We start from the raw sequence: 17910 nt of genomic DNA, 5'->3' as shown, positions 1-17910 counted from the left end.
AGCTGAAAGACCATCTTTCAATCTAAAAAGTGACCACAAACATTGTTTCACATTTAAATGACCTAAAGAAACTTCACTGTTTTCTAAAATGACTATCCACCCAAACATATAGAAATGAGTAAAAATGGTTGTGTGTTGAACATTACTGATTTAAAGAAGAATTCTGTGTCTTGCTTTGCACTTGGCAGGGTAAATGTTTTTGAAAAATAGTTCAAGCAACAAAGCGATATATAATGTGATATATAAAGTTAATGATCATTAACCATTAGTATTGTTTACATCTAACCCTGTTCATACCATTTGCATTGTACACCAAGAACTGATGTCCTTCTGGTCCATCAGAAATGGGCCGGTCTTTCAGACGTTTCTTCAGTAGAGTTAAAAACTCTCGTCTCAGCCCACCTGTGTCAATTCCTTCTTCCAAAACAGCATCATCTGTGAATTTTACCAGCATGTCACAAGTTTCAGAATATGTTGAACATCTTACAAATGCAAATATCTTTCCCATGTAATCAATAAATTAAAATTAAATTAAGTGAGTCAGTGTTGTTTTTTTACTTACCCGTAGCAAGTACTCCTGACTGGATTTGTTTCAGGTGGATCCAGATCCTCAGTGTCAGATATTACTATCTGAAAAACAAATGAAAATGTCTGAAACAACACACTGAAAGCAAAGAACATCAGGCTGCCATAATCTGCCTTAATACCTGTCCAGGCTGAGCTGTGGATGTGGATAAAATTGATAAACTGATTAACTTTATGATACAGAGTATAACAGAGCTTTGAGTAACATTTAGAGGTAGAGAGGAACCATAAGATTTATAAATAAGAGATTATTTTGTTATAAATGATATTATACGTATGGTATTTTCTACCACATGTTCATCACAATCACATCAACAACTTAAAGACACATTACTTCTTTTGTAAAAACTAATACCTACCCTTTATCTTCAGGTTTGTGTTTGGGAGAACTGTGTTTTTTTGGTTCAAAAACCTGAGAAGAAAAGCACACAATTGTCAGCAAATTTAAACAGCTTCCATTATTGTTCCCTCACCACATACAGTATATATCAATGGTGAAAGGTTATCAGGGTGTCTGATTGGAATAGTAAATGCCAAATAATCAAGACTTGGTTCTTCGACTTAATGCTTGAAACCAAATGCAAATCCTATCAATAAATTAAAAAAACAAAAAAACTTAAAGTACAAAATGTAAAAATTAACGTACCACAGTTTCAGCTGCATTGAATTCAGCTGTGCTCCTCGATGTGATGACAATTTCAGAATCAGAGTCTGATGTATCAACCTCTGTAGTAAAAACAAACAACACATTATTAATTATGCTACATCAGAGTAAATAAATATGTAAAAATATTGAATGAAGAGATCCACAAACCTCCTCTAAAGTGTGTTTCTAGGCAAATGAAAAAAGTGCCTTTCCTATTTCCTTTTTATATTCTGCCAGTTTGAATGGGCTTTCTGACCCAGGCACATGGAGCACCTCTGAACAGTCTGGATACAAAAGAAGGTCTGCTCCTTCATCCATCTTCTTGTTAAATGTTCTCATTTCTTGGACAGCTTGCTTCAGTAGATCAGGTGCTGCTACCTCCGGATCTGTATATAATGGGAGTGTTTTCCCTCTCTGAGCTTTTAAATCAGCTCCATGTGGCGCCATCAATCCATGTTTATCTGCTAAAATAACAAAAAGATATCATTCATTTCACACACACACATATTGACTTCCATATTTTACAGATATATCCACACACGTACCTGGACCTGTTTCCTTTCGGCCCACAGTTCTTTTGACTTTGACTTTCTGTCCTCCATGAATTGTTTATATGATGTTCATGGTTGTTCTGCTGGAATGAACGGAGTTCCGTATCAAAACAGAAAGTTAGCAGCAGCTAAAACAATCAGCAACAATTGTGCGTTTAGCATAAATATACGCCTAAAATAAAATAAATAAATAAAAACTAGCAACGCATACTAACTAAACGCGTTGCTATTCCGTGAAGACAACGATTGGCTGCTAAATGAAACGGTGCACTTTAATTCACTGCATGTCTGACAGCGGCTTCAGCTAGTTAGCGCGATGCTACACTTAGCTTGTTTAGCATTTTCCGGCTGTTTATTAGATGTCTCCTGTGCGCGTGCTCCTTCCGTCTGGTCCGTTCATCAACGTTAAACATTCTACAGATCGTCCGCACGGAAAACACAACCGCGTAAATTGGCTCAAGTTGTTTCCACAAAACGGCCAAAACATCATTTACTCCATGCTGCCATAAACTTTCACTCCGCAAAGTTTTCCCGCCACACAAACCGATACAAACTTTTTGAGCTGACAGTCAATCTTCTTCTGGATCACTTCCGGCATTTGGTACATTCCCCTTCCGGAAGATTCTGTCGTTTGGAAATTTGTTTTCTAACATGCGAATTTGTTTTGTCCGAGGTAAAAGTGTTTTTCTTATGTAATTTTGTTGAATAAAATGTAAAAATGTTTGCCAACATGTAAATTATTTTCACGCTTTGATTTAATTCCAAAAGTGTTTGGCACTTTGTAATTTAGTTTTGCACTTACCGGCCACCGTATAAAACAGAGCAGGAACACTAAAGTAAGAAAACGACAGGAGGGTTAAAGAGCAGATTCTCTCTGAGGGGACGGATGTTGCCACAATACACAGTGTTTGTGCCATCACATGTGGAAGATGTGTGCAGACTGAAGCCTTGGTCTGCCACCAGCTCAGAGGGGCTGCACTTCTACTGACCACCAGGGGGCTCCACTGGTTGTTTCACAAAGTCACAGTGTGTTGGAGTCTATCAGGGTATTTTCCAAGCAGCACTGTGTTTCTAACATCTGGATGTTGGTAAAAAGTTACTCTGCATTGGCCGGGAATCGAACCCGGGCCTCCCGCGTGGCAGGCGAGAATTCTACCACTGAACCACCAATGCTTATTTAACATGTTTTACCATGACGTCATGAATCTCCAGGTGTCAGATGTCTTCAAGTAGATGTCTTTCTATAATGATCCATCATGGACCGCTGTACACTTTCATATCAGTACACGTTACACACTCTCATAGAGGTGAGTAAACAGTTGTTGGTGTTGTCAGTGAAACATTCATTCATCCTCAGAGTCATCTGCTTCTACCGATCTCCATTTTCATTTCCAACCACTCAGAGAGACAAGAACACACACAGACACACTCTGACTAACCAAACCATTCCAGGAACAATCAGGATGATTCTGGCTCAGGGTGTGACAGGTCCGGGGTTCAAATCCCAGATGAGCCCTTTGTCAGCTGTTGTAAGAAGTGAAAAAGCCTCCTAAATGTGGAGGGAGGCCGACTCTGTCAGAGAGCAGTGTGCATTCTAGCTTCCTTTAGCTGTCAGCCTCTGATCATCAACTCTTCAGCTTCTATGACTTCAACAATTCCTTCTGAATGCAGTCTGAGGCAGTGATTGTGAAACTTTCATTCAGACAGAGATCCCACATTCAGAAGAAAACAGCCACACACAAACAAAGTCATCATGAACAGCCTACATGGAGCCTAAATGAAAAGAAGCAGGAACTAAAGTGTGAAAATAATGATGAACAAAGTGTCACACAGAGAGGCTGCAGCCTGGTGTGGACTATAACGTCAGAAAATGGATCAGTCTGTGACACGGAGCACTAAAGTTGGAAGGCTGAGTTCAGCTTCAGCTTCTTTCATGTTCTCCCTGTGAAAGAAAGAAGGTGAACATGAGCTTGATATGAGAACACAGCAGTGTGCATCATGGTGCTCATGTTCATATAGAAAGAAGGAGGAAAAGCAGCAGCTCTGGTTTGCTGTTTCACTCCCTTTCCCTCCCCGCTATGAGCTGTCACTCACCCACAGCACATACTGTAGACTGGTTCACAGTCAGACTCATGATTCATGACTCATTGGTTCAGAGTCTCCAGGCGCCAGCAGACCTGTTTGTATGCAACAATGCTGATAAAGCTGATATCTTTCTATAATAATCCATCATGGACTGCTGGACACTCTCATGTCAGTAAATCCACCGTGTTTTAAAGAAGTTCAGAGTGTTTCAGAGTTTCTGACATGATACAGACAGACAGATCCAACAAAGCATTTAAATGAACTGAGAGCTCAGACCAGCAGAGAGAGCACACACACACACACACACACAAACAGTGGATGAGGTGCGCAGCTTCGCTCAGTCTGTGATTCAAAAAATGAGTTAGCAGGAAAATAAGCATTTTAATAAGTAGAAGGAGGAACAAACCAACAGATTTGGTTTTCGTTCAATTTAACGCCACTTATGTCTAATAACAACTGATTTGTGTTTCACTGCGAATGTGACGTTTGAGTTGGTGTCGCGTGGGAGAGCGATGAAGGACAGGAAATGCCTTTGATCCCCAGTGACGTCACACAGAAAACACAAAACAGACATCTGAGTATGTGGGAGGAACAAACCAACCGATTTGGTTTTAGTTCAATTAAACGCCACTTATTTGTCTAATAACAGCTGATTTGTGTTTTACTTCATTCGTTCGCGAGACGAGTGTGAGCTTCTCTGTGCGCATGCGCCATTCCGTCTGACTCTTTGACCCTTCCGTGTTTGATCTCCAGTGACGTCACACAGCCTCATTGTGAGGTGAGTAAACAGTTGTTGATGTTGTCAGTGAAACATTCATTCATCCTCAGAGTCATCTGCTTCTACAGATCTCCATTTTCATTTCCAACCACTCAGAGAGACAAGAACACACACAGACACACTCTGACTAACCAAACCATTCCAGGAACAATCAGGATGATTCACTCCCTTTCCCTCCCCGCTATGAGCTGTCACTCACCCACAGCACATACTGTAGACTGGTTCACAGTCAGACTCATGATTCATGACTCATTGGTTCAGAGTGGAACTCATGAGTCCCAGTTCAGCAGCAGCACATTCACACACTGAGCTGAGAGTCTGCTGCACGACTCCGCTAGAACATTACTGGACTGTATGATAGCAATCAATCATTTAAACTTTATTTATACAACATTTTGCAAACAAAAGAATAATGTCAGTCCCTTTTACAGTGATTAGTAATCTGTCACTGATTCCATTTTAAAGTAACTTCCCCAACACTGTACGACGGTGCTGACTGCTGCAGTAATGCTGCCTTTAATAGAAGTTTAGGAACATTTGATGAAAGAATACATTTTGGTGACAATTGGAAATGTCTGTTTATAGTTTATCACTTGTCAGGATCCCCGTTAGCTGTCACTGAGGCAGCAGCTACTCTTCCTGGGGTCCAAATGAAAATGCACATCTGCAGTCAAACAGGTTCAGGTAGATGCAGAGTCCGACATTAAAACAAACCACTTTACCATCAACCTCAGCTGCAGTATACACATTACACTTCCATTACCAGATCCTCTGCATATAAATGTACATCAGAGTGGTGCTGTGGCTTAGCTGGTCAAAGCGCCTGTCTCCTGGGTTTGAATCACAGCAGTGCCTTGTTCATAATATTAGATACTACAGATATAACAAGCTGGCAGTTGAAACTATTTGCCTCCAAAGAGACTTGAGCCTTAATCCAGCATGCTGGACAGCTCGACCACTCTACCACCTTCACAGAAGGAATGACACCCATGTGACATTATGAGAAACCTCAAAGGTTTGGAGGAGAGAAGAGTATGTGACCATGACTGTCCTGTGAGCTTCATTCACAATATGACATGTCCTCTACCACTGAGCTACATCCTCTTTGGACCTTTACTGAACCACAGAGGCTCTGAGCTGCTGCAGCAGGTGAAAAGATAAACTGTTTCATGAAGCCTCCTCTCTGCTCAGGGGTGGATCACTGTTTGGGTGGAGTGGAGTTACTGTTATATGTAGTCACTATCCCACAAAATCAGAAGACAGAGGTTCCACCGAGATTTGAACTCAGATCACTGGATTCAAAGTCCAGAGTGCTAACCATTACACCATGGAACCACAGGGCTGTTACCTGATCTTTATCAAAGGCGCTGGCTCGAGGTTCCAGTGTCGAGGGATGTCATTGATGGAGCCAAACCGTCTCCACTTCTTATATGGTGAATGTGTGCTTCTGTGTTTTTTTTTTTCTTTTGCAAGAAAATGTAAAATAAAATAAAACTTAAAAGTGAGCTGAAAGAAAAGGACCTGTTCTGTCTTAAGTGTTAATGATGACTTTTTGTGTGTGTGGGGGTGTTTTGTTTTGAATTTCTGATCTTTGTTGTCCATAAAGAAAGGCATTAACAAAGCCCCACCTGTCATGTCTCTGTTCCCCACCAGTGGGGTGGAGCCCACACTTTAAGAACGGCGGCCCTATAAGCATCCAAAAGCATCACTGAGTCAGGAGCAGCACAGTGACAACTGTACACATTACTGTAACTTTGGGTCTAAAAAAAAAAACTGCTTATCGCCCAACGTGGGGCTCGAACCCACGACCCTGAGATTAAGAGTCTCATGCTCTACCGACTGAGCTAGCCGGGCTGCTAGAAATGCAAAACATCCTCCAAAAAAATCGGCAAAAATCATTTCAAAATAAAAGCCGGTTTAGATTATTTTATTTGTATCTTTCAGAGAGAAGGATTCATCAGACAGTTTCTCTTTTCACCTGCTGCAGCAGCTCAGAGCCTCTGTGGTTCGGTAAAGGTCCAAAGAGGATGTAGATCAGTGGTAGACGTTCATCAAAACAAAATGATTTCAATTTATCCTGTGTAGTCATCCTACCAAATTACCAAAGTGAACACAAGTGTACATGTGATGAAAAAACAGCAGCCATTGAAGTCCACTTAAAGGCAAACTCCTAATGTTTCGGCCTCTTTTTTTAAACTCACGTCAAAACATCATAATGAACTTATGTCAAGTACATATAGAGCAGGTCTAGACCAAACTCTTATTGAAATTATTTTGAGAGCCGTGGTGAGGAGGGGTTCCAGGTCAGTATCTGGAGGATTTTGCAGATGATGTGCTCCTTTCGGCACCATCTACATTGATCAACTTGCTGATCACTGCCACGACACGTTGATGTTACGACAGTTGCACTGCCCCTTTCCTCCACTTTGGTTTCACCAGAGCCATTAAATATGGTATAACCTGTAATACATAACTTCCCAACCACGAAGGGACTCCAACCCTCAGTCTTCTGATCCGAAGTCAGACGCCTTGTCCATTAGGCCACGTGGTCACTAGGCCACGGTCTCATTGTCAGAATCAGTCAGTTCTTTCTCTTGGCATGATAACACTGTGAGAGATGTGCATTTGAAGCCTTCACTGTGGGACTTTGGATAAGTGGATGGTGAACATGGGAAACTTGCTCCTTGAAAGCAACTAAACGTTGTTGACAGGATTTGAACCTGCGCGGGGAAACCCCAATGGACTTCGAGTCCATCGCCTTAACCACTCGGCCACAACAACTACATGAGCCGCAAGAAAAGTAGAAATACACAAAAAACTAAAAAAGCTGAGCAGAGTGCTGTGGACTTTTGAAGGTGCTGTGTTCAGGTAACAGTCTCCTCTGGAATTGAGGGTTCAAATACCACTCCTGACAGTCTGTGCTGTTACCCAGCTTCTTTGTCTGAGGGCCTTCTGGGAAAGATCTTTGTTGTGCTTTAAGTCACATCTGTCCTCATTCAGCTGATTCCTCACTTAACTGTTAGTACAAACTGTGTTAGCACCTTGAAACTTCCGACATAGCTTTTTATCTCTCATTTCAGCATTAAGAAGCAATGTCTGCTATAAAAGGCATTCACGTGGAAGACCTAGAACCCGTGATGTGTTTCACTAAGAGCTCAGTCATCACACTCAACTGATGTTGTAAACAGGTTACATTCAGAGGAATAGAGGTAATTAGTAGCGATGGGATTCAAACCGACCCTTTGAAGAGACCACAGAATGAATGCAGCACCTTGGACTGCTTGGCTTCTGAAATGTTTCATAAATAGATTGAATAGGTGAGGGCTTTGGGACGGGGCTCACGGCAGCACCCGCTGTTGAGAGCTGCAGAGCGATGTGCGCTTTTCACATCAGTTTACACCACCAAAGTGATAGAACTCTTGCCGCTCATGCCAGAGGCCCGGGTTCAATTAGTGAACTTCTGACTTTAGGTCCATATTGAATGATCATTGAAGATTTTAACAACCAGCCTCTACAGTCCTCCGCTCTACCAACTGAGCTATCTCAAGGTTGTCACAGTTTCGAAAGACTGTGCGACTCTGTGGCACAATGGTAGCGTGTCTGACTCCAGATCAGAAGGTTGTGTGTTCAACTCACGTCAGATCATCTGTTTGCACTTTTGGTAAACCCTCACATACTCTGTGGTGCAGCAGGAAGTGTTTTTCTGATGATCCATTTCATTTCTTCACATCACAGACAATTTTAAAATTCCAGGAGGACTATTGGACTATCATTCACAAGACATTAGAGAACTTCATTCACAGTTTGTTTTTCCACAGAGGAAGTGAAGTCACACACCACATGATGTTTCTCTTTCCTGCTCCTCGTTAATATAGTGGACAGTATCTCTGCCTGTCACACAGAAGACTTCAAACCTTCAAACTACTGATGCACCGATATGAAATTTTTCCCCCATACCGTTATCAATATCTGTTAAAAATATTTTCCCTGACCGGGAATCGAACCCGGGAAAAGTGGGAGGAGTCACTTAACTGCACAGTCTTCTTGTCTCTCATTGGAACAGCCTGCAGTTTTGTAGAGGTGAAACCAAACCAGATACCATCCACAAGACATTTTCAGTGCCCAGTTTTATTTTCACTGCAGTTACTCATGTTAACCACTCTGAGACAGTTTTAACAGCTGAAGAGTTTAAAATAAGAGTTTTCATTTAAGAGCAGTTAAAACAGACCAAGAACACTAAAGTAAGGGGCAACATCTGTGGCGCAGTCGGTCAGTGCAGTGAAAATTAGTTCCAGTTTTGTTGTTGCTTCTGTCTGCAGAACTCAAAGGTATCTTTGGACGCAGCTTTGAGGAGACACAAAATGTGAGACATGTGGCATTAGTGCAGTGAAGCTAGCAGCTGTATGTGGTCACTGCTCTCCATGAAAAGCAGCAGTCAGCTCTGCCTGGATACAACAGCACATCCAGCACATCCACCTTGAGAGAAAGTGGATGTGGTGGTTAAAAATTACACAAAACTCCAGAGGACACTGTGACCTCAATGCAGCGAGCAGAGTGGCGCAGCGGGAGCGTGCTGGGCCCATAACCCAGAGGTCGATGGATCGAAACCATCCTCTGCTGTTTATACACACTGGATGTCCCATCATGAGACATGACTTTTTCAGCAGCACTGATTAACAGGAAAACATGGAGAATGTTGTCTGTCAAATCTATAATATTGATCGTTGTAACCTACAGCTGATGAAAACCCAAAAATAGTTTGTTTCTACAACATCTGACTTTAGCAACAAGGAACTGCTGGGATTTCAACACAGGCTGCTTCAACCAGCCAACATACACAACCTTTATCTGCATTGAAATCATTCGGCCTGTTACCGGCTGAAGTCCACAGCACTCTTCTCAGCTGTTTTTGCTGGATAGTTTCTGGTTTGGTTTCACCTCTTCCACAAAACTTTGGAGAAGGTGTGTGTCCGGGTTCCCAGGGATGTTCTGTGGGAATATAGAACCATCCCATCACTATACACCAAGATACAAAGAAGCTGCACTTGAGAGTTTGTGAGGTTGGATGCTGCACGCTGATTGTTTGTGTGTCCAGGACGTTTCAAGGACATCTTTCTGCCATTCTCTGCTCCAAACATTTCAATGCAACTTTCAGGGGTCAGAAACATGTGGCATTATTGCAGGCAAGCTAGGAACAACATGTGGTAGTGTGGCCGAGCGGTCCAAGGAGCTGGATTTAGGCTCCAGTCTCTTCAGAGGCGTGGGTTCGAATCCCACCACTGCCAAGCTTTGCACTCTACAGTATAATCTTGAAGTGTTTAAATCTAAAGCTCTTATGAACATAGTGTTCCACCAGTGGCTACCATCACTTTGAGTTACTGAAGTGGGGACTGACATAAAGATTAAATAATCTAAATCTGCTTTTATTAGCGGTGCGACTGCTCTTGTTCTTTCTGTAGCTAAAAGTTGAAACCCAGCAAAACATATCAAATGATAAAAATAAAGATTTGAAGAAGGAATGAAAATAAAAGTGATGAACTGTGGATGGCAGCCTGCTGTTGATCTGACTGAACAGTGATGCAGAAACAACAGTGTAATTAGTTGTTATGTAATACATATTATATACATAAAACAACTTTGTCCCCAAACACACCTAACAGCAGTAGAGGTGAAAGAAAAGCAGTTTCCGACCTGAACACAGCTCCTTGGACCGCTCGGCCATCCAGACTGTTCGTCAAAGCAGAGGAGCCCATCAGATTGCAAAGTCAAAACGACGTCTCCTTTGGGAAGAAGAGTGCTGATACGCAGCTCATGTAGAGGCACCAAGATCACAGGTTGTTAAAGCCACCTGTAAGCAGAGTGGAGCAGTGGAAGAGTCCATCCTCTGCTGTTCTTACACACTGGATGTTCCCTCACTGTCCCATCATGAGACATGAGTTTTAGCTGGAATATGTCAGCAGTTTTTCAGCAGCACTGATTAACAGGAAAATATAAAGAAATCCCTCTATTAACGCTGTGCAGATTATAGAGATTCTCTAACATGCTTTTTCATGGAATCAAAAACGGCTAACCGTTGTTGGCAGGATTCGAACCTGCGCGGGGAAACCCCAATGGATTTCTAGTCCATCGCCTTAACCACTCGGCCACAACAACTACACAGAGCCACTGAGCCTTATATCATAGGTGATAGAGCTATAGATCTCTAAAAGGAAATAAAAGGAAAGGAAATATTTTTCATAACATGCGCCCTCCACCTAAAACAGAGCAGAAGCCTTGTGAGCAGAGAGGAGGCTTCATCAGATGGTTCTTCTTTTCCCCTGCTGCAGCAGCTCAGAGCCTCTGTGGTTAGGTAAATATCCAAAGAGGATGTAGCTCAGTGGTAGAGGAGCTGCCATATGTCAGGTATTCTGCCTCCTCTTTCATCCAAACAGTTAAATATTATTTAAAGTTTGTGAGGTTGGATGCTGCACGCTGACTGGTTGTGTTTCCAAGAGGCTTCAAAGATGTCTTTCTGTCTTTGTAACTTCGCGTTACATTAAAGATTTAAAGGCCCCTGTTTCAATCCTTTCCTGTTTGACTGCAGCTTTGCATTTGGATCTCAGGAAGAGTAGCTGCTGCCTGAGTGACAGCTGCTACTCCAAAGCCCACCCAGGGACCTGCTGTTTAGTTCACTTGTTGCTGTATCTCCAACAAAGAGCTAAAGTCTTGTGGAGAATGTGGGCATCGATCCCACTCCCTCTCACATGCTAAGCGAGCGCTCTACCATTTGAGTTAAGTCCCCAGCCATCAGCACATGTTCTCTAAACGAACCCAAAGTGGTACCGTGATGCATATACTGATCTTTATTTGCATGTGCACAGTGTGATTATATACATTTTTATTTTGGCAGGTGACCAATTGTCTGCTAGTTTGTTCTCACAACTTTGGTAGCTGTGAAAGTATCTCCAGGAGTAAAATGATTAAATCAATACCTCGTTTTAATTGACAATTTCTGTATTACATCAGCGGCCCTTTGTGGTGCATATACTTATCTTTATTTGCATTTGTATCTGTATACACACTGAAATCCTCCACAAACTGAAGGACTCTCCACCTGGAGCAGAGGACCAGACATCAACAACACAACAGTCTGTGATCTGACTTCATTCATTTTAACATGAGAAAAAAGCTGCAGATGATTATTTTAATTTCTGTGTTTATATTCAACAATGTATTTGAATTAAAGTTGATATCTTTCTATAATAATCCATCATGGACTGCTGGACACGTTCATATCAGTAAATCCACCGTGTTTTAAAGAAGTTCAGAGTGTTTCAGAGTTTCTGACATGATACAGACAGACAGATCCAGTGTCCCAGAGAGAGAAGAGTCCCGACACTCCCTGATCTCACTGCGGGGTGGTCACGTGGTTCATGTCAGCCTACTGAGCTGACCGGAAGAGAGCTGCAACGGAGTCCTGTGGCAGTGTGGCCATTTTGTTTACTTCTGTCACTCTGGTTAATAACATATTATAGAAAAACACACTTGCTCTCCCCGTCGGGGAATCGAACCCCGGTCTTCCGCGTGACAGGCGGAGATACTGTCCACTATACTAACGAGGAGCTGCGAAGAGACTTTTAGTGTGTGATGTAAACATGACAACCAAACCGTTCCTGGAGATACTGCAATACCAGGTCGATGCGTGGAGTGGACGGAGCAGGCCCCTATTCCATCTCCCTGTTCCAAAAATCTATTTAATATATGGTCCCCGGGTAGGGGACGTATCAGATATTAAACTGATAAGAACAGATACTACACTTGATCTTAGCCAAAAGGCCGAGAAGCGATACCGCTCAGCTGTCGGAGGTAACGGAGTGTTTCTCCGCACCGACCCGCTCAGTGAGGGGTCAGAGTCGGCTTCAGTAACAACATCACTCCGAGAGAGAGACACAAACAGAAGACATGAAGAAACGAAGGAGGGATCAGAAAACAACCACAGACATGTTATTTTCACAAAGTTACGTTGTAGAGCAAAGAAAACGTCTCTTCTTGGTCACCTGTAAAACTTCATATCTATGTCAATGTACCAGCTGAATATTATTGTGAAAACATCAGTTTGTCCTCTCATGTGATTGGCCTCATGGTGTGTCCATCAAAATAACCCCCCTGTCTGCACGGATTCTCTGAAGATTCGGCTCTCCTCGACTGGACTCGGCTTTTTTCCACCGAAAGAGAGAATAATAAAATGAAAGAGTAACTTTGTCATCCACAGAATAAAACCACAAATCACTGAACACTCATATATTCACAATAGCATTAAAAGTACTTTAAAAACGTTAGCTTAATGCTAACATACAATGAAAACGTCATAGACCGGCTAACGGGATTATCATCAGTACCGCGATGATTTTAAAGCGTCAATGAACTTATTTCAGCTTTAACATGGCAGTAACACGTTGGGGAGAGCCGGTACAAAGTAACACAGGACAAATGTAACACGGCGATTTACTCAGAATCGGAAGAATGCAGACGCACTAAATGACGTCACCACTTTCAGCAAGCAATACTCCCCAGACCAGAGAAAATCTGGTGACTACGTCACACTTCCACTAAATTATTGCCGAGACCTAAAAGTAAATTTGTCGGTTTAAACATTGTGATTATCATTTCCCGTGTCATATTTATAATGATATTATAGGCAATTTAGTTTTTAACTCAGTTTTATGGTTTCGGAGAAAACCTGGCGTAAATGTTGGAAGTCCCAGTCTGGACGAGAGTAATGCAGCCGCACTCTGCGAGTTAACAGTTTATCAAAACACAACGATTCTGTATTGTCATGACAGACAAGAGTATAAAGAGAACAACACAAAGAAGGCTGGTTCCGACCCCTAACCCTGGTTTATGTGCAAATCATTGCAAAATTGTAATCATATAAAAGCAAGATGATTCACATTAAAGCTTATACTTTTGACATTTTTGAAGCATATAAAATGATTGAAGTGCATTTTATATTTGTAATTGTGAATTAGCGAGGAAGTTGTCCAATGTTTGAAAAAAAAAAAATACAAAAATGTAACCAATTTCAGTTCACAATTTGATTGTGTTACTTTCATCCGGGCGGGACGACACACATTCAACAGCATCACTGATTCAGGAGCAGCACAGTGAAAACTGTACACATTACTGGAGAAAGTGATAAATGACATTCTCCATGTTTTCCTGTAAATCAGTGCTGCTGAAAAACTCCTGACATTTTCCAGCCAAAGTCAAATCTCATGATGGGACAGTGAAGGAATATCCAGTGTGTAAGAACAGTGCGGCACCCTGGACGTTTTATTCGTTCAGATTATGTCCAGAATTATTTCTAATTAGTTCTTCCAATTAATTTGCCCCCCCTCAGCATTGTTTTTTCTCATGAATATAGTTTAAAACGCTCTGTGTCCCTGATAAAACACTCACCTTCACCTGAGGTGACTGTAGATCAGCACCCATTTGCGTCAGAAGGTGTCAGTCTCGGCTTTGTAATGAGGCGGACGGCCGCTGGAGTCCTGTTGTAGCAGGAAGCAGCACAGAAGGCCGAAACTCACCCAAGACCGTCTCTGTTTCTGTTCTACAGGTGAGCAAAGTGCAAAAGCGCCTCATACAGTTATATTAAGTTTATTTCTTAAGTTGTGGTGTGTGTTTACAATGTAGTTAACGTCCGTAAATAAGGCAGCTAACTACTGCTAGCCTCAGCTGCTAATACAGCATGTCGTGCCCGCTGTAGCGGGTAATGCTAGTTCCCTTACTTTGTACTTTTATCGTTATCATGTGAATAAATAATAAGTTCAGAGGTTTGTAAACAGGAAGCAGCCATTATAAACAGTTAAATACATGTTGCAGCTAAATACTATGTTCAGTAGCTGATATGTTAAACCAGTGGTTCTCAACCTTTCTGGGGTCCTGGACCCCCTGCATGTTTTAGATCGACCCTGAGGACCCAATTTGATAGAAACAGGAGAAACTGCATTTTAAATAGCATGTATTCACTCTTTGAGGCAAATATGAGCTTTCTATAGCAACTTCCAGAACAAAAAAAATCATACTTATTCAGCTTCTTGGCATAATGTAACAAAGTATGCTACAAAGTTTGCCATTTCCAAAAATATGTAGGAAAACATTTATGCAGCATCTCCTGAACTTTATCTTCCAGATATTGTAAAAGAATATATATTATACAGTAGCTTTCATAAATATGAATGTCATAAAACATATTTTTATGCACTCTTCAAGAACAAAAACATAAAGTGTGAAACCTCAATGAATATCATATAATTATCATATATCATTAAGTCTATAATTAAGTCTCATGCCCTCATAACTTGAAAGGGATGCAGATACTGTTAACTTTGTATCAACAGCCTCAAGGATTAACATTAACAATAAATGTCATAGGATCTTTTTTAAGAGACCCCTTTTCACGGACCCCTTGCAATCACACCACAGACCACTAGGGGTCTGCGGACCCCTGGTTGAGAATCACTGTGTTAAACAACTAATAGGAGCAGTTTATCAGGTACACAAATGCTGTGTAAACTCGTTAATGCAACAAATGGTTTGTATCGTTAGTTTAAATGAGTTATACAAATAAATACAGTGCTCAGTTGCAGACATAAGAGTGATAGAAGCAGCAGAAAACATGGAACATGGAATTGCATTTTAAAAGAGTGTATCTGACAAGGCCTCACATGGTCCATATGGACACCTGGACTTGTTATTCTGCTTCCTCCTCAGTCTTTAGTATAGCAAAGAAAAGGTATTTGCCTATTTATCTTGATGTAGATTTGAACAAATGGTTAAATGTGAAGTTGAGCTCCATCACATTTTCAGTGTGATTCTCTAGAAAGGAAGAAAACAATGATCTCTGATCCAAACTGCCTGTTTGAAGATGACCAAGAACTCAGTTCTCTCTATCTATTGGATAGAATGTAGAAATTCTATTTTGAGGAAGAAAACTGGTTCAGTGTTGAGGAAGTGACTTTTCCTCACATCAAACACGGGACAAGACTGATGAGAAAGAACAAGCAGCAACACTTTTCCTGAGTACACAAATCTGTGTGTGTAAATGGACCTGAAGGGAGTTCAACAGGTGAGAATCTATAAATGTTTTGAACAAGGTCACTTTTATCTTTGATTTTCATGTTACTTTTGGCAGCAGATTGGTTGTAACCAAGTTTATTGTTGAAAGTTTCCTCAGACCTGGTCGACTAGCTGAGAAGCCTCTGAACTCTGTTTGACTTAGTTTCCTGGTTCTTTTTTCCTCCAATACAAACAGAAAGAATGAGAAATAAAGGCAGCAGTTTTATGTGACCAGTTTTGTCCAACAAAAGCAGTTTGATGGTTTTTATCCACACTGTGATTGATTTAATGTGAAATGTTCACACATGGTTTCAGATCAAAGACAAACCGAGTCATTTTTCAGGGAAATAATTTTTATTCTTTATCACCTTCATCCATGAAGACACCGATTTATTCCATTTAATAATCAAGGTCTGTGTCTCCTGAAAACATTGTCTCAGTTCTGCTGATTTTTTTTTTTTTTTTTTTTACAGTGAAACCACAAAAACAGGGAAGTGCAGTTTTCTAAACTGAAGACAGTAAAGAGGGAAGTGATGTCAGTTTAATGTTGATGTAGCAAAAACAAAAAGAACAAATAGTTAAGTGACTGGAGCCCCTGGACTTTTATTTGTGGTATTAATTTCCTCATTTTCCTCTTTATCACATGATATTGTCCTCAGACTCATGATAATAAACCAATGTACATAAATGGTAAGGAAATTTTGAAATAATAAAGAAATCCATATTTCTGATTGCTCCATCTGTCGGTTGAGCTCAAAGTGACATTGTTTTTGTTGATGATTGTGTAACTTTTCCAGCAGGTAGAGGCTCAGCTATGAATCAGTGTGAGGACAGAGAGGAGGGAGCCCCTCCCTCTAAAACCACTCTGTGTGGGGAACATGAGAGTCAGACCAAAGCTCAGAGGTGAGATGAGGATCTCTAACTGTCCATCTGTCAGAGCTCAGCACTCAGATCACTGCTCCATCATTATTCACTCTCACTGTCACTTACTTTTTTTTTTGTTTTTTTTGCTGCTATTTTGTTAGTTTGTTTTAGTCGGGAACTCAACCAGCATGTGGAGCAAATTTTTATTATTCGTTTTGGACTTTTCAACTAAATTCCTTTGCAGATTTTTTTTTTATTTATAATTTTTTTTAATCATCATAAAATACTAATTACAAAATAGTGTTTTGTATTTAAAATACATGTATTAGAAATGTTGCCCATCTCTCAGTTGCATGTTCTGTCCACTGTGGAGGAGGAAGAGTCTGATTGAAGCTCTGTTCCCCCAAAAAACAACGAGACAAAATGAGGGGACACAGTGAAGTGAGGTACTTCCTGTTCTCCCCCTCAACAGTTTGACTCAATGTGATGATGAGCTGGATAATACACATGAAACCTATAATGAAACCAACAAACCTGACCGGGACTTTATTTTTCTGTGTGTGTTGGTGTGTGACAGAGATTCTGGTCTTCTGTCAGTTTCCCTCTTAGACTGACTCCGTCCAGAAGATGGACTGTGTGTTTGGATTTGTGTGTTTTTGGGTGTGTAGCTTTGGAACAAACAGTTTGTCCTGTTTCTTTGTCTTTCTTCAGTCAGAAAGTGTTTTCCTCTCAGACTGACTCCGTCCTGAAGGTGATGGACTGTGATGAGGAAGAGGAGGCCAGACCAGAGTCTCCAGGATCAAGCTGTCTGTCTCTGAAGTCTGACCGGTCCAAAGAGTTTTTTCCAAACTTCAGTAATGAACCTGGACCCTCAGACACAAAGTAAGAGACTGTGAAGATGAGAATAAAAATCTGTTCATAGATTAATATAAATGATCCTGAATCATCAGTGCAGATTCAGGAAGACACTGAGATGGATCTTCTGGTTTTATAACCAGAAACTACTGATGTTTTTTCCTACCCAAACATTTTATTATATTAGTCAGATCATGTCAGTTATAAAGAAATGTTTTCACAGAGACAGGAAGAGAAAAAGACATGTCTCTGAAGAGGAGCAGCCGTCCCACTGTGCTCTGTGTCAGGACGTCCTGAAGGATCCAGTCTCTACCAGCTGTGGACACTGGGTCTGCAGACAGTGCTGCACCTCACACTGGGACCAGTCTGCTTCTTCAGGAGACTCCTCCTGTCCCCAGTGTGGACAAAGATCCAGAACCAGACCAGGTCTAAAGACCAGCCCTGAACAG

At 41.3% G+C, this 17910-nt stretch overlaps 1 long non-coding RNA gene, 8 other non-coding genes and 1 pseudogene across 9 annotated transcripts; 2 read left to right on the top strand and 8 right to left on the bottom strand.

Annotated features, from left to right (window-relative positions):
• Positions 1 to 17910, bottom strand: part of LOC115053697 (NACHT, LRR and PYD domains-containing protein 12-like) — a 91432-nt pseudogene that overhangs the window by 41107 nt on the left and 32415 nt on the right.
• On the bottom strand, positions 2885 to 2955 carry trnag-gcc (transfer RNA glycine (anticodon GCC)). The gene has a single exon. It is a non-coding gene; the product is annotated as a tRNA-Gly (tRNA).
• On the bottom strand, positions 5909 to 5980 carry trnaq-uug (transfer RNA glutamine (anticodon UUG)). The gene has a single exon. It is a non-coding gene; the product is annotated as a tRNA-Gln (tRNA).
• trnak-cuu (transfer RNA lysine (anticodon CUU)) lies at positions 6427 to 6499 on the bottom strand. Its single transcript has one exon. It is a non-coding gene; the product is annotated as a tRNA-Lys (tRNA).
• On the bottom strand, positions 7345 to 7426 carry trnas-cga (transfer RNA serine (anticodon CGA)). Its single transcript has one exon. It is a non-coding gene; the product is annotated as a tRNA-Ser (tRNA).
• Positions 9849 to 9930, top strand: trnal-uag (transfer RNA leucine (anticodon UAG)). The gene has a single exon. It is a non-coding gene; the product is annotated as a tRNA-Leu (tRNA).
• On the bottom strand, positions 10717 to 10798 carry trnas-aga (transfer RNA serine (anticodon AGA)). The gene has a single exon. It is a non-coding gene; the product is annotated as a tRNA-Ser (tRNA).
• trnad-guc (transfer RNA aspartic acid (anticodon GUC)) lies at positions 12175 to 12246 on the bottom strand. Its single transcript has one exon. It is a non-coding gene; the product is annotated as a tRNA-Asp (tRNA).
• On the bottom strand, positions 12282 to 12472 carry LOC115058116 (U2 spliceosomal RNA). Its single transcript, XR_003842027.1, has one exon. It is a non-coding gene; the product is annotated as a U2 spliceosomal RNA (small nuclear RNA).
• Positions 15662 to 17732, top strand: LOC115053904 (uncharacterized). The gene is made up of 3 exons (XR_003841545.1): positions 15662 to 15752; positions 16216 to 16645; positions 17318 to 17732. It is a non-coding gene; the product is annotated as an uncharacterized LOC115053904 (long non-coding RNA).

This window comes from Echeneis naucrates, chromosome 2 (genome assembly GCF_900963305.1).
Source record: "Echeneis naucrates chromosome 2, fEcheNa1.1, whole genome shotgun sequence".
NCBI classification, from domain to species: Eukaryota; Metazoa; Chordata; class Actinopteri; order Carangiformes; family Echeneidae; genus Echeneis; species Echeneis naucrates.
The sequence above is the reverse complement of the archived record's forward strand: the minus strand, read 5'-3'. Positions and strand labels throughout refer to the sequence as shown.